We start from the raw sequence: 16,812 nt of genomic DNA, 5'->3' as shown, positions 1-16,812 counted from the left end.
CGAAAATAATATGCAATTTTTTTTCATGTCTTATCCCCCCACCCTTTTCCATTCCATTTTATGCCTTATCAATATTTAAAGTGTAAACATTTGTGCAGGGAGCACAAAATTTCAAATTTCTCTAAAGTGCTTCGTTTATTGTAACCTTATGCAAAATAACTATGCATTCCAGAACTTAGCGGCAACAACTGAGAAGGCCTGATTCCATGTCACCACCAGATGAACCAGTGGCACCTGAATACGGACCCCTCCTGATGATCTGCATGAGTGATGGGGATCTTGGAGAGAAAGGCGATCTCTCAGGCAACACAGACCTAAGCCATTCAGGGCTTCAAAGGCAATAACCTGTACTTTATACTTTGTCTGGAAACATATCAGCAGCCAGTGCACCTGCTTAAGGACAGGCATAATGTAGTCTCTCCGGGGTACCCTAGAGACCAATCTGGCTGCTGCAGTTTGAACTAACTGAAGTTTCTGAACTACGTACAAAGGCAGCCCTACCTAGAATGCATTGCAGTAGTCCAACCTGGAGGTTACCTACTGGTGTACGATTGTTTTCAGGTCATTCTCCTCAAGGAATGGGCAGAGTTGTCAAATCAATTGCAGCTGGTAAAAACCTCAGGCACTAAGCTGAGACATGGGTCCAAGAGCACTCCCAAGCTATGAACATGTTCTTTCTGGGGGAGTGTAACCTCATCCAGAACAGGAAGTTCTATCCCAACTTGCAGATTATGACCCCCATAATGAGCACTTCCATCTCACTTGGATTCAGCTTCCGTTTATTCTCCCTCATCCAACCCATTACTGCCTATAGTCAGGCATTTAAGGAGCTAACATCATATTGATAACAAGGAGAAATAGATTTGGGAGTCACCAGCATATTGATAACATGCAGAACCAAATCTCCTGATGACCTCACCCAGCGGTTTTGTGTAGATGTTAAAAAGTATTAGTGACAGAATGGAGCCCTGAGGGACTTCATATAATAGCTCCCATTAAGAAAAGTAACTGTCACCAGACGCCACCATCTGAAATCTGATATATAGGAGTGGAACCACTGTAAAATAGTGCCTCCTATCCTGAAATCCCTCAGGTAATCCAGAAGGATACTATGGTCAGTATCAAAAGCCACTGAGAGATCCAGAACCAGCAGAGTCACACTCCCTCTGTCAATTCCCTGGTGAAGGTCATTTATCAGGCCAACCAAGGCTGTCTCAACCCCATAGCCCACCCTAAAGCCAGTTTGAATGTGTCTAGATAATCAGTTTCCTCCAAGATCTCTTAGAGCTGGCCTACCTCCCTGCCTCCTTCAAACAAGGTGGTCTCCTGCCCTCCCTCAGTGAGGTATTAATGATATCAACTAGGACAGCTCCTTCCCTGCAAGATGAATTCAGCCATGTTGCACAAGGATCCCAACAACAGGTTGGGATCCATACCATTCCAAGCAGCTTATCCACATCCTCAGGAGTCACAAACTGAAACAGATCCAATCTAATATTGCAAGAGGGATTGCTGGACACCTCCCTAACTGGCCCTGGAGAAATATTGGAGTCCAGATCAGCCCAAATGCAAGATATTGTATCAGCTAGGGATGTGTGAACCGGCTCAAGGTCGAGCCAGTTCGCTATCAAATTTGGCCAGCGTGAGGACTGGGCCTAGTATGGTTCGACCTCAAGCCGAACCCCCCAAGCCAGCTTAGAGTCAGTTTGGGGGTTCTAAATTTTAAAAAATATTTATTTATTTATTACTTTTAACACTCACTGCCAGGGGAGTGTCTCTTCCATCTCCCCCTCCCCCAGCCAGACTTCTCCCCATTCTAAAAAGCACCGGTTTGGCCCACTTTTTGACTGTTTCAGTCCTTCCTCCAGTGGTGGTGGCCATTTTGGAGGCCACTGTGCATGCCCAAAGGGACCCAGCCACACAGCCTCCAAAATGGCCACCAACACTGGAGGAAGTTCCAGAACGGCCCGAGAATGGACCAAATCAGTGCTTTTTACAGTATAATGGGAGAAGGCTGCCAAGGGGAGGAGGAGATGACAGAGACCCCCCCCCCCAGCTGCCACCACCGACCCGTACCCAGCGATGAGTGTTAAACATAATTGTTAAATGTAAATTTCTTTTTAAACCTAGAACACCCGAACTGGTTCGAATTCAAGCCGAGCCAGGGGTATGTTCGGGTTGGGGGGGTGGGGGGACAAAACTGTTCGAGTCCAGTCCTGTTTTGTGCACACCCCTAGTATCTGCAAATATCCCATTGAATTTGTCACAGTGCGACATTGTTTCTGGAAACAGATTTGAAACAGAAAGGGCTTGAGTTAAACCCTTAACAATCAGGAACAGTTCTGCTGGATGAGAATTTGCAGATGCAATATGTGCAGAATTGCTTCCTTGCTGCATGTATTGCTACAGCATAGGCCGTCAAATGGGCTCTATGCTGTGTCTTATCAAATTTAAGATGAGTCCTCCATTTGTGCTCTAGTCATCTCCCTTGCCTTTCTTCCTTTTTCTCTGTGAAAATCATACCCCCGGTTCCTTTCTTCTTTCATATCTCCCTCCCTCCCTCCCTATTAGGAAGGACAGAGAGGGAAAGCACGGTGGAGCCATGTTGCCTTTCTTTCTCTGCAGGCCATTAATGAGAAGCTAGGGTGCTGGAGGTGCTGTTATGCTATCCCTGAGAACTGGCCCACAATCTGCTACCTGAAGTGGCCCATTTCACCCTGTTTCATGGTAGGTCCAGCCCAGAGGCAGCTGGTAAGGGTGGTGCTGGGAGGGGTGCCAAGAGGTATCTTTAAAAAGTGATTACCGCCAGGACCTGCAAGGAGCAGCACCCTGCCTAGAATCCTGTGCAGCTGCTGCCATGGCTCCGGCCCTCACCTGGCCTCTGTGCATGCACAGAGGCCATTTATATGGTCAGCAACAGCATGCAAGGTGGGATGCTGCTTCTCACGGCAGTTTGCAGGTGCCAGCAATACTGCTGGTAATCACTTTTTAAAGGTACCTCTTGCCACCCTCAACAGCTGCCTCTGGTCCAGCCCTGTATTCAACCCAAAATAGGGCAACCAAACTATGCACAGGATGATGCACTTACACTACAAGGAAGGCTGCTAGTTTTATTTGTAAAAGCTACATGAGAAAAGCCAATAAAACAATCTATAATCCTGCTGTGGGCAGGTCTGCTAGTGAAACTGATTGGTAGTAGACTCAGGAGATACTCCTGCACACAGCACATAATTAAATTATGAACTCACTGTCAAAAGGTTTTTTCATGATCAATAGCTCAGGTAGCTTTTTTTAAAAAAAGATTAGACAAATCGACATTTGCAAGGTATATCCACAACTATTAGCTATGATAGCTAAATGGCAACCCTATATTCAGAGATCTATTACATAACAGATGTGGAGGACAGCCTGTGTAAAGGGATGGTGCCTACCAGTGATGTGCATGAACTGGTTTGACATTCTATTCCTAGAACTTCCGGCTTTACACTGACCAGGGCAACAAGAAGGTATACAGCTGCACTGTGACAACGGTTTTTTGAAGCAGCACCAAAGGGGGAAGCATGTGGGGGAGGTAAGAGTACAGAAACCCCATGTTCGAACAGGTTCAAACATGGGGGTGTCACTTTAAAGTGTGGGGAGGGTGCCCTTACCTCCCCCACCACGCTCTCCCCCTCTGGTGCTGCTTCAAAAACTATTGGCGCGGGGCAGCTATACACCCTCTTGTTGCCCTGGTCAGTGTAAAAATGAAAGTGGCAGGAGCACATGCATGTGTCACACACACACACACACACACACACACACCTGCCACTTCCGGTTTTACACTGACCAGGGCAACAAGAAGGTATAAGCCACCCCACACCAGTGGTTTTTGAAGCACTGCCAGAGGGGGAAGCATGGCAGGGGAGGTAAGGGCTCCCTCCCTGTGCCTTATAGCGACCCCCACCTCCCAGGTGTGCATGAAACCGGTTCCTAGCACACCCCTAGTGCCTACCCATCTTCTGTCTTTGCCTGAAGCATCTGACTACCCTTCCTTGGAAACAGGATGATAGATTAGATGGTCGCTTTTTAGAAAGCAATTGCCAAATCTATATAGGATAAGACAGGGACTTCCAAACATGGATTTCTAGGTTTTGTTGGACAACAACTCCCATAATGGATTTCTAGGTTTTGTTGGACTACAACTCCCATAACCCCCAGCCCAAATAGCCTTGGCCACTGTGGCTGGAGATGATGCTAGATGTAGTCCAACAATATCTAGGGACCCAAGCTTGGGAACTGAAGAAGGATATGTTAGAAGAAGGATATTCACCATACTCCAACATGAGGAGTATGGTGAAAAGAAAGCTGAAAGGGAAAATCAGGAGAGTCACTTCGCTCCAGAATGCTTAGTTTTTTACTCAAAACTACAATACTAGAAGCCCAGTTAGATTATATACCCCAAAGGAGAAAAGGTACCACTAAGTCCAAGAGGGTGCCAGCATGGCTAACAGGTAATGTCAAGGAAGCCATAAAAGGGAAGGAGACTTCCTTCCAAAATTGGAAGGCCTGCCTCAATGAAGAGAACAGAAAGGAACACAAACTTTGGCAAAAGAAATCCAAGGTGACAATAAGGGAGGCGAAAAGAGAGTTTGAGGGACATTTAGCTAAAAGTATCAAGGGGAATAGCAAAAACTTCTTCAAATACATCAGATGCAGGAAACCTGCCAGGGAGGCGGTTGGACCATTAGACAATGATGGAGTGAAAGGGATTATTAAGGAGTATATGGAGTTTCAGAGAAGCTAAATGAGTTCATTTAGCTTCTCTGCACATTGGGACAAAAAACCCCAACTTCAAGTATATGCTGATGGGATCCGAGCTGTTGGTGACGGACCAGGAGAGGGATCTTGGGGTTGTGGTGGACAGCTCGTTGAAAGTGTCGACTCAATGTGCAGCAGCTGTGGAAAAGGCCAATTCCATGCTAGGGATCATTAGAAAGGGGATTGAAAATAAAACGGCTAACATTATAATGCCCTTATACAAAACTATGGTGCGACCACACTTGGAGTACTGCGTACAATTCTGGTCACCACATCTTAAAAAGGACATTGTTGAACTGGAGAAGGTACAGAAGAGGGCAACCAAGATTATCAGGGGCCTAGAGCACCTGATAATCTTGGGCAAGGCTACAACACCTAGGGCTATTTAGTTTACAAAAAAGACGACTGCGGGGAGACATGATAGAGGTCTATAAAATTATGCATGGTGTGGAGAAAGTGGACAGAGATAAATTCTTCTCCCTGTCACATAACACTAGAACCAGGGGTCATCCCATGAAATTGATTGCCAGGAAATCTATGACCAACAAAGGGAAGTACTTTTTCACACAATGCATAATCAACTTGTGGAATTCTCTGCCACAAGGTGTGGTGAGAGCCAACAATCTGGATGGCTTTAAGAGGGGTTTGGATAACTTCATGGAGGAGAGATCTATCATTAGCTACTAGTTTGAGGGCTACAGGCCACCTCCAGCCTCAAAGGCAGGATGCCTCTGAGTCCTAGTTGCGGGGGAGTAACAGCAGGAGCGGAGGGTATGCCCTCCACTCCTGCCTGTAGGCTTCTAGCAGCATCTGGTGGGCCACTGTGTGAAACAGGATGCTGGAGTAGATGGGCCTTGGGCCTGATCCAGCAAGGATCTTATGATACCAAAAGGTAAATGGAATTTCCATGCCTGGAGCCCGTATACCCCTCCTGGTATGAAAATCCAAGGCGGGCCTGCTTTATACCATGCTTATGAGTGCCTGGTGATATGTGGCTGGCTGCTATTGAAAGCAGAATACTGGAACTGATTAATCCTGGTGTGCAAGTAAGGAAATGGTTAGACGTTTATGTTATAGCCACTGAGAAATACAGTCATATTTGTTAATGAATTCCAATTTTGCAAGCTTCTCGCTCCAACAGTTCTTTGATTTTATTTTTTGCTGTTTAATTATACTGATCTACTCTTGAGATCCCATATGTTTATATATGGGTACATATCAAATGCATGAACTTCTATTTGGCTGAGCTGCTCCAGCTGAAAGGATTGCTGGCCAATGTGAACTGTGTAGCATTTTATGTACAGCTCATTCAGTGAGCTTTGCAATAGCAAGCCAAAGCCATCCTACTCTGTAATAATGTGGTTCTATTACAGAAATATCATTTTAGCAGTTTCCTACTGAAGGAGAGTAACTGGTATGAAGGAGTAAGTTTATTAGGTGTGAAATGGGATTTCAGACCAAAGATACAGCATATTTCAACAATTTTCCATTAATTCTATTAAGTGCAGTAGCTATTTGGCTGACAAATTTAATGGTTCATGTTTTAAAAGATAAATCTGGGACAGCCTCTTGTAATTCTCCAAAAGGAATTCAGAGCCTGACTTGCTTTGGGCTGGTAAATTGTGTCTATCATAACAGTTATCTTGACATTTGGTCAGGTTTTGTCTGAAAACATCCATTTAAAGCCTATGTGAAAATGTGCATTTATATGCTCAAGTTTCATGGAAATGAAATGTTTTGCATGACATCTAGCAACTCTTTTATATTATAATACTTTCTCAAATCAGCACATGTATTATACAGGCATTATTGTGCCTGTACAGTTAAGATGAGGGGTAAAAATTGAGTGCCCACATTATTAGCCTTGCATATTCTATTACTCATATAAGCCAACCCATCTGTCCAACCAACCTAAAATATGACAGGCGGAAATTACATAATAGGTTCTACCTCACCAAGTTATAGGCAGATTTGAGAAAATGAGCAAGATAAAGCAGCTTGAACACTGATCCTAAGTTCACTGTTTGGCAACTTGTATTTGACCAAGGGTCACCTGCCATTTTTTGGGGTGTGTGTGTGTCCTTTTCAATACAGTACATCAATATTTAATTTGATTTTTTTGAATCAGTATTTGATTTGATTTAAATCAATAGAGATGGCTACCACCTGCCCACCATAGAAACCTGACCTGTGTGTCTAACTTAACCCTCGTTTGGAGTACAGATTGCTGGTTTGCTGATCCTCATTTTTATTTACAGCATGTTTGTGCTGCCAGTTGCTCAGCTTATATATGGAGGTCCACTGGCTTCTATGTGGGTACAGATGCTTTTTCTAGGAGCCTGGCAGAATGCAATAAAATGCAATTGGTCCCTCCTCCCCTCTTGAGGTGTCATATGAACGTTAAGACCTACACTTCAGGTTGACCCCTCCCTTAGTGTGAACGTGGCCCAGTCCCAAAAGAGAGTCACACAGGGTTTGTTGGTGGGTTTTTCATTTGTTTTTTTGCTTCTGCTAACATTTTCTGGCAAGATCTATGATATGGCAACTGGAGAGGAGAGCTGGTCTTGTGGTAGCAAGCACAACTAGTCCTCATAGCTAAGCAGGGTCTGCCCTGGTTGCATCCGAATGGGAGACTTGATGTGTGAGCACTGCAAGCTATTCCTCTCAGGGGATGAAGCCACTCTGGGAAGAGCAGAAGGTTTCAAGTTCCCTCCCTGGCTTGTCCAAGATAGGGCTAAGAGAGATTCCTGCCTGCAACCTTGGAGAAGCCGCTGCCAGTCTGTGAAGACAATACTGAGCTAGATAGACCAATGGTCTGACTCAGTATATGGGAGTTTCCTATGTTCCTATGGACTGACTAAATCCAGCTAAACTGGATTTAGCTGGGCAGTTCTTTCTTCTTCTTCTTTTAATGCTATCTATTGTTAAAGAAAAACTTCCTACAAGTAGAAAACTAGCACATCAGGGACAATAGTTCCAGGCCAGCTGCACTAGTTTTCTATCTGCAGGGAATTTCTTTTTTAATAGAGGGGACATAGAAAAATCTAATATTTTCTTGCAATCTAATGCAAGTATATTCTCCTACCTCATACCTCTGCATGTTTCTAACTTCTGTTGCTCTAAGTACTGAAAATCAGAGGATGTTGTAAGAGGAACTGTTTATTCAGTTATGGCACATGCTTCTCAGCATGCTTAAAACTAGCCACAGAATCCCCAAAAGATAAAACTTCCATCTGCCATACAATCTCGAAACTGATGGGTGCCAGTCCTTTTACAATGACATTATTTCATGTCCTTTTGTTGTTCAGTTTGGATTGATCTCCCACAGGAGAAAAAAGGGAGAAAATACTGTGCAGCTGAACTAAAGAGAATGTGATGAAGCGTGTTGGTTTTTTTTTTTTTTATATACAAACAATTTCCAGTAATGAGCCCAAGTTTGAGAGCCTTATAATTCCAGCTCTTTTCTGAGATAAAGCACAATTGTCTGGAGATGAAACTTAAATGGACAACATAAAAACATCTAATTAATCATTACAAGAACACCTGGCATTTATGAAGAAAAGTCGCCTTGTCTGCTCTCCAGAGTAGCTTTGCACATTACCTATTTGCCAGAACTAGAGATTTTCATATATTTTCAGCTAGGATGATTGCAACAGTCTCCTTCTAATATCGTAGTTCATGGAAGTAGCTTGGAATATTCAGGATTTCAATATTGTGACTCTAGTGTTTTGATCAGAACTGTCAACCAATTAAAGGTTTCTTCAGTGGATTTTAGTCATCTGCCTTTTAACTAATTAACTAAGAGTAAATTTTGAAAAATGGAGCTACTAACAAAATTCTAATAAAAGTGGCTTTATGAGATATTGAAGAACATATAACTTACAATGTAATAATAACTAAAAGCCACCACTCCTTATTGAATGATCCAGCCAAAGCTAAGCACCTTAAAATCCTGCTAAATGGGCAAAGATGTGCACATTTCAAAGTATTAGCTCTCTTATATTTAGCAGGAGAGAACTGCCCCCTTTCAACCCAGCATATTGTTTTGCCAGTTTCTCGTGGTGTCTCCCTTGTTTCCCTCTAGATTGTGAATCCTTTGGGGACAAGGAACCATCTTCTCATGCATTTTGTGATATAAAGCATTTGAGAGCTCTTTTTTTGTTGTTGAAAAGTGGTAAATCAATATTGACCAACATGCGCAGCAGTATTGTGCACTGTGGCAGAGCTGCTGTGGACTCATAAGGCAGTTGCAACACTGCAGGGAACAAGCACTAGTGCAATCAGTGCTACCACAGTTACTCCCATTGTTGCAAACCCTAACTGTTCATTCCATGCAGTGTTATGGCTGCCTTATGTCCACAGCCACCCTGAGGCACTCCACCAGGGGCATAGCAAGGTTGGAGTGGGCCCAGAGACAAGATTTTAGAATGGCCCCCCCCCTCACTGAAGCTCAGCTCATGAAGTAAAGAAATCTTAAATGAGGCTGAATAGTGGTATCAAAAAGCATAGTTATATATATGTTGTTCTGGTAGCTCCAGGTCTTAGCACTCACATCAATTTTGGAGGATGAATACAACTGAAGGAAGCCCGGGCGGGTGCGCAGCTGGGGTAGTCAGTCATGTGACTTGCCTCTGGGGGCCCCCTCAAGGCAGTGGGCCCCCAGACAACTGTCTCCCCTTGCCCTATTATAGTTACGTCTCTGCACTCCACAGCAGCACTATACTGCTGTGTGTCATGTCAGTCAATAATAATCATAATTAAATCCCATTGATTTCAGAGATGGATATACTGTATAATAAACACATGCTGAGCTTTCCAGTTGAAATTAATGAACTTTAAATGTTTAACTTTGGCTGGTTACACTTCATTTGGCTAGTTACACTACACATTTCATTCCCCCCACCCACTACAGTAACATGCTGGAACTAAAAGATCCTCAACATCACTGAACTGTTTTAACCTGATTAAAAGAGTTGGTTTATATGAAATACAGTGTGATGGAGACGTAGCACTGCAACCTGGGGCTGCTATGAACTCTTACAAACCCCTGCTAACTTGGCAAAGAGGCACCTTTTAACGTGGTGATTCTCTTTATTTAGCAGGGGGAGAGGAACTGGCCCTATCCACCCCCAGCACAGTACCTCTAGTGACTGTCGCTGGTGTCTACCTTACGTTTCTTTTAGATTGTGAGCCCTTTGGGGACAGGGATCCATCTTATTTATGAATTATTTCTCTGTGTAAACCACCCCGCGCCATTTTTGGAAGGGCGGTATAGAAATCGAATAAATAATAATAATTAGGGCAGCCCTGACACTGTCCAGAAGCAGTGGTTGCACAAGTTGTGCTACTGCAGTCCTCCCCATTCACAACAATAGGGGGAGGTTAACTTTTGAGGCTTAACAGCAAATAATGAACTAAGAACAAATGCAATAAGAGCAAAAGGAGAAAAATCCACAACAAACAGCAAATGCCGCCTTTGTAAAGAAGCAGATGAAACCGTGGACCACCTAATCAGCTGTTGTAAAAAGATTGCACAGACTGACTACAAACAAAGGCATGACAAAGTAGCAGGGATGATACACTGGAACATCTGCAACAAATACAAGCTACCTGTAGCCAAACATTGGTGGGACCATAAAATTGAAAAAGTTGAAGAAAATGAAGATGTAAAAATATTATGGGACTTCCAACTACAAACAGACAAACATCTGCCACACAATACACCAGATAGAACTGTAGTCGAGAAGAAAGAAAAACAAGTCAAAATAATGGACATAGCAATACCAGGGGATAGCAGAATAGAAGAAAAAGAAATAGAAAAAAATCACCAAATACAAAGATCTACAAATTGAAATTGAAAGGCTGTGTCAGAAAAAGACCAAAATAATCCCAGTTGTAATTGGCGCCCTGGGTGCAGTTCCAAAAGACATTGAAGAGCACCTCAAAACCATAGGGGCCACAGAAATCACCATCAGCCAATTACAAATAGCAGCTTTACTGGGAACAGCCTATATTCTGCGACGATATCTATAACAATTGATAATAAAATTCAGGCATCCCAGGTCCTTGGGAAGGACTCGATGTCTGGATAAAACAAACCAGTCAATAACACCTGTCTGACTGTGTAAACAAGATATAATAAATACAAACTGATAGTCATTTAGTGCACATTATGCCTGATCTGACAGTCATCAAGAGGAATCGGGTTCTGATAACTGATATTGCAATTCCGGGGGATAGATGAGTCAACAAAAAACAATGGGAGAAAATAACTAAATACAAGGACTTTCAGATTGAAATTGAGCAGCTCTGGAAAAAGAAAGCAATAGTGGTTCCAATAGATTTTGGTGCCCTTGGTGCAGTACCAAAAGAACTTGAACGCCATCTCAACACCTTGGGCATCAATAAAATTGCAACATATCAACTACAGATGGCCACACTACTTGGGATAGCATGGATACTACTACAATTGGAAAGGGCCCGATAATTAAAGTACCAAATCCAGGCAATATCATCATCATCATCATCATCATCTGTTCACAATGCTTTACACAGAGTGAGAACAGGTTATAAATAAAAATAGCCCCTACCAATTAGTCACATTAACCATTCATTCTATAGCCTACCAATCGATTCACAAGAGCTCTCAGGTGGCTTACCACCTAAAGTACCAACAAACAATTGATTCAATAAAATGCACACATGAAAAGCAAAAGACCCAAGGGGCTAGGAATTATGATCACAAGCCCTCTCTGAAAGTTCAGGATATACACTGACTGACATCCAGACAGTCACTATGCTAGTGCAATGAACATATTTGCACCCACAGAAGAGGCCACATGGTTGAGCAGATACTCAAGGTGGCTTAGTCTCTTGTGCTCTTGGTCCACTTGTGCAAGTGCTGCACTTGTGCAACAAGGGTAGCCGATCGCTTTGCATCAATATCTGCAATGTATTGTATACGGTCTGAGGAAGAAATTTGACAGCAGGAGGCATACCACAGGTCACACAAGCACACTCTGCTCCAGCAGTGTAACACAAGTCTGGAACACAAACTTCCAATTTAGCGGAGCCAGCTTGTGCAACATCCATGCACTAGTGTAATATGTTTGCACTAGTTCCACATTAGTTTGGATGCCAGTCATTCAGTATATGTGTAGAGGAGAAAATCTGAATGCTCCATCAATAAAACCATAGCAAAATGCCCACTCAATCCTCTCAACAATATCTGAGCACTTGCATCCAATAGGGATGTGCACAAATGGCAATTTGAACAGCGATTCATAGCACAACCTGACACCTTTAAAAGGGAGAGCAGGTCCATATCTGCTCCTCCACTGCTTGCCACAGCTTCCTGTTTGGGCAGCGCACCCCACCCCCAGCTGAAATCATGCACTGGCAGGATTCCCCACAGCTTCCCTCACTTGATGGTGGCATGCACATGACCTCTGCGCATGCATGGTGGCCATTTGCCTGGTCCTCATGGATGGTCAGCATGGTTGCACCACACAAATGGCTGCCATGTGTGTGCAGAGGCCATGTGCATGCCACCGTCACATGAGGGCAGCTGCAGGGAGTGCTGTCAGCACACGATAGCAACTGGGGGAAGTGCCACCCAAACAGGAAGCTGCAGTGAATGGTGGAGGAACAGGCATGGACCTGCTCTCCTCCCTTTTAAAGATGCCCGGGCAGTGCTCCCTCTATTAGGGATTCCCAGATGTTGTTGACTACAACTCTCAGCATCCCCAGCTGCAGTAGCCTTTGCTTGGGGATTATGGGAGTCGTAGTCAACGACATCTGAGAATCCCTTTTAGAGGGAACACTATGCCCGGGCTATGCTGCAAATCGCTGTTTGAATCACCATTCATGCACATTTCTAGCATCCAAGTGTTCACTGGGATTTGGTTTTAATTAACCCCTTGAAGACCAGCACCACACCCCTTACACCAGCCAACTGTCTAACAACAGAGAATGGGCAAGCTCAGATGTAGCAGGAAACCTTGGTCCTGTTCAGAGAATGAAGCTAGGTAAGGTGGAAGTTCTCATGTTCCCTCCTCCCTTCACCTCTTGTTTCATGAGCAGATGGTTCTCCCAGGCTTATTCTTGTAGCAGGAGATGGTGGTTTCTTTGTTACATGTGAACGCACCCAGAGCTGATTCCCAGGCAGGACCAGTTCTAATTATTGTAGCTTGAACTGATGTAACCCACTCAAGGCTGTGGCCGTAACTTTGATCTGTGGTTGAAAGTGTCTATACAAAGAATTATCAGATAATCAATATTCAGGTTTAAATTCATACATACACTTGCATAGACTGGGGCACAAACCAGCCAAAGGCAAGCATTTCTAAGTCCCACTGGTGACATCCAGATCAAGGAAGTATCGGTGCAGTGAGAAGAGCAGGCTAACACTTCTAGCTGCACCAGTGCACCAGGGAAGGAGTGATTTTTTCATTACCTCCTTTCCCCCAGAAAGACATACTTTTGGGTATCACAGAGGCCTTCCTGGGAAATGGAGAAAAAACAGCACCCCTTCCCCAGTGCAGATAGTCTAGAAGTATTTCTTTTGCTGCACAGGTACTTTCTTGCTCTGCATATCACCCACCAACTTCAATAGAAGAGATTTGTGTGTGAATTTTCCTTTTCCATTAAATTCACTTGGACTTGACAGTGTATAACTTTGCCAGGATCGTGCCCAATATTTGTACTATGTGTTGTCCTTGGGATATTTTTTTCTCACTCCGTCTTTCACCATCACCTCTCCTCAATTTCATCCAACCTATTCCTGCTATATTAGTTTCATTATTCAAACCATAAATCATGTTGCTTTTCTCTTTGATCAACTTGTTTCAGTTCCATTCCTCACCAGGTGATTGTGTTGCATGCTGTGATGGGCTCATTTCCATTTTCCTTTCATAGAGGCTTAGAGTCTTAGGTTGATCTGTCCTTTATTGTAGAAGTCATTCTACCAAACCAAACAAGCGCTTTGCTTTTATTTTAAGTATCCCCCCCCCCGGGGCTGTCAATAAAGTATGCCACACTATTACAATCTTGCCACAATTTGTATCAAGTCACCCCCCTCCCCCAAAAAACACCACATTTCTTAGCTGTGCAGATTAAATCTCTTTTAAGGAAACAACTGCAGGTGATGGTTCAGAAGCTGGTGGCCCTGCCTTCATTGTAGAGGCACAGAGAGAGCATTGATGTGTTCCAGGGTGCTGTCTCAGAGTCAAACTAGATAAAATACGAATTGCATAGTTGGGGCCTTGGGGTGTGTGTGTGGGTGTGTGTGTGTGTGTTTGTTTGTTTAATGCAAAGAACAGCCATATGGGGCTCCAGGTAGGACCACATCAGGAAGAGGCCTTCAAAAATGGCCCAGGGTGGTTTATATGGCAGTGCAAAGAAGTAAAGACGCTCCCACCACAATCCTCTGTGGATTGGGACCTCAAAAGGTTGTTATTTACATTTTGAAAAACAAACCTGCAGGACTCAAGTCACAGAATAGATGCATTGTCTACACTTGGCCTCCAGTTCCTGCAGAGTAATGGCGACATCCCTCAGTCCTGGCAAGTGTCCATGCAGTCTGCACCCCAAATTTCCTCAAATGTGTTTTACTGCTGCATCATGCAGTGGTTCTGTGGCAAATGTTGAGAATGCAGGCTAATGTCAAAAGGATTCCTTGCAAATAGAAAGCATCACTGCAGTGAGGAATTAGGGCATGGGATAGCAGGGATAGGGATATTTATTTATTTATTTATTTATTTATTTATTTGATTGATTGATTGATTGATTTCTGTACCACCATTTCTATAAAATGGCTCAGGGCGGTTTACACAGATAAATTATAAATACATAAAATGGATCCCTCTCCCCAAAGGGCTCACAATCTAAAAAGAAACACAAGATAAACACCAGCAACAGTCACTGGAGGTACTATGCTGCGGGTGGATAGGACTAGGGATGTGCACGAACTGGTTCGGAGGCCCTTTTATGAGCCTCCAAACTAGTTTGAACCCTGGCCGGCTCGAAGTTTCGACGGCAGTGGCTTTAAGGGTGGGGTAGGATGCACTTACCCCTCCATGTTTCCCCCACCGGCGTAAGATCGCCTAAAAGCCCTGCCCCCCCTTCCGACGTCCGGATGTCACCAGAACTAGTAGCTGCAACATGTATGAAGTGCACGCACATGCAACTCACACAGTTGCAGCTACTACTTTTGGTTACATCTGGACAATGGTGCGGGGGGGGGCGGAGTGCATCCTCCCCCACCATTAAAGCCACCCCCTGCCGGGTTCTGTGCACATCCCTAAGTAGGGACACCAGAGACAGACCTGAACATCGGTGACTAGTCTAGGTCTAGGTAGCTGTGTCCCACCCCCCAGCAATAGCTTAAGGGGTAGTATTGGGTTTGTGAAAATAGTGCAGAGGAAAGGCTTAGCTACCCCAGCAGCACTGCTCCAATCAAATTCAGAGACCCCCACCCCACACCTCTCAATGACTTTTTAAAAAGTAGAAATCTAAGCATTGGGAGATCCAGTTATGGGACTCCTATGTGTCGTGTACTTTCTCAGTGGTGGTGCCAGAGCCCTGCCATTCCTTTCCTTGGAAAATCTTCCCATGTCCATCCCAGAAAAAGGGTTATTGTATAACCATTTTGTGATATACAGTCCCTCTAGCTGGAGATGTAGCCTGAGTGGTACATCTTGGGGGAAATGCATTAAATCAAGGTGGCCTTAACAAGCAGAATAAGCAACCAAAAGGACAGGCTTCAGAAGTCTGATTATATTAACCAGTATCCTAGGCCCCGCTCCACCTCACCTCCCTAGGCCCCTTAGGATGCGAGACCTAAGTCCTGTTGGTTCCACAGAAACTGTATCTTACGTATGCATTGGTCAAGAGGAAAAAATGATGTTCCTGCTACAAGAACCTGGACAATAATTTCAGCTACCTCCCACACTGTTGCTCTCTACAACCTGCTAATCCACCCCCATTTCCCTTCCTCTTTTGTTCAGCCATTTTTCTTGGTCCAGTTCTCCACCTACTGAACTCTGGCTGACTTACCTTATCTCCAGCAACTCCTTAGCCAACAAATGAACTCCTTTGCTTAGTGTTTATTATTCCCTCTTTCCCCCTACTTCTCACTGCATCATGAGATAGCAGCACAAAACCTCTCCTTTATTTCATTCTTCTGCTTGGAAACATCTGAATATTTACTCAAACTCCTCCTCTATATGACTCTCCCTGCTTCCCCTTCAATCAGTTTATATTCCTGGTGGCTCTAAGGATCTCACTCTTCCTGGAATCTTATATCCAGGGAGACTGCTTCTGCCATGAGAGTGGTATAACATTTTATGGTACCCAGGCAGTGATTGGATTACTAGGGACCAGACGCCTTTTGTGCCAGCCTCCCAAACTACTGTTTTTGAAGGCAAAAAGGGGATCATGAGTGGTTAACAATAGGGAGGCAATTAGTAGTGGAGCTACATTAATGCCCCCCCTCCCATAATCTTAACACTTTCCAATACATGGAAGGCACAAGACAAAATTAGGGCAGTTGGGGACTCATCAGAGTCTGAATAGGAAACCATCTGGAAATGTGATAAAGGTGGCCCTTGTTATACGTGGGGGTTCTGTTTTGGCCAACAACCACAGATAACAAAACCGTGGCATGGATAATGAGTAAATGGGAAATCCTTGAGGTTAAAAGAAAAAGGCTAAAAAAGTAGGGAGGAGGCCGAGACTGAGTTCCACAAGAATATACTGCCATTGATTCTATGGAAGAATGGTAGACTACAAATAAATAAATATTAGCAGGGACATGCCTTCTGTTCTTTCATATCATAAACCATTCCAATGTGAATGGAGAAAGGAATTTTAATTTATTGGATATTGTATTCACGATTTATTTCACTATTCAGCTTTCTATAGAAGTCACTCCAATGCTGATTCAATATGAAATCAGGAAGAAAGAAAAAACTGCTATTATGGCATTTACTCCATTGGGAAGGTCTCCAAAAAGGC

This window comes from Hemicordylus capensis, chromosome 3 (assembly GCF_027244095.1).
Source record: "Hemicordylus capensis ecotype Gifberg chromosome 3, rHemCap1.1.pri, whole genome shotgun sequence".
In the NCBI taxonomy this organism is placed as follows: Eukaryota; Metazoa; Chordata; class Lepidosauria; order Squamata; family Cordylidae; genus Hemicordylus; species Hemicordylus capensis.
This window is presented reverse-complemented; position numbering follows the sequence as displayed.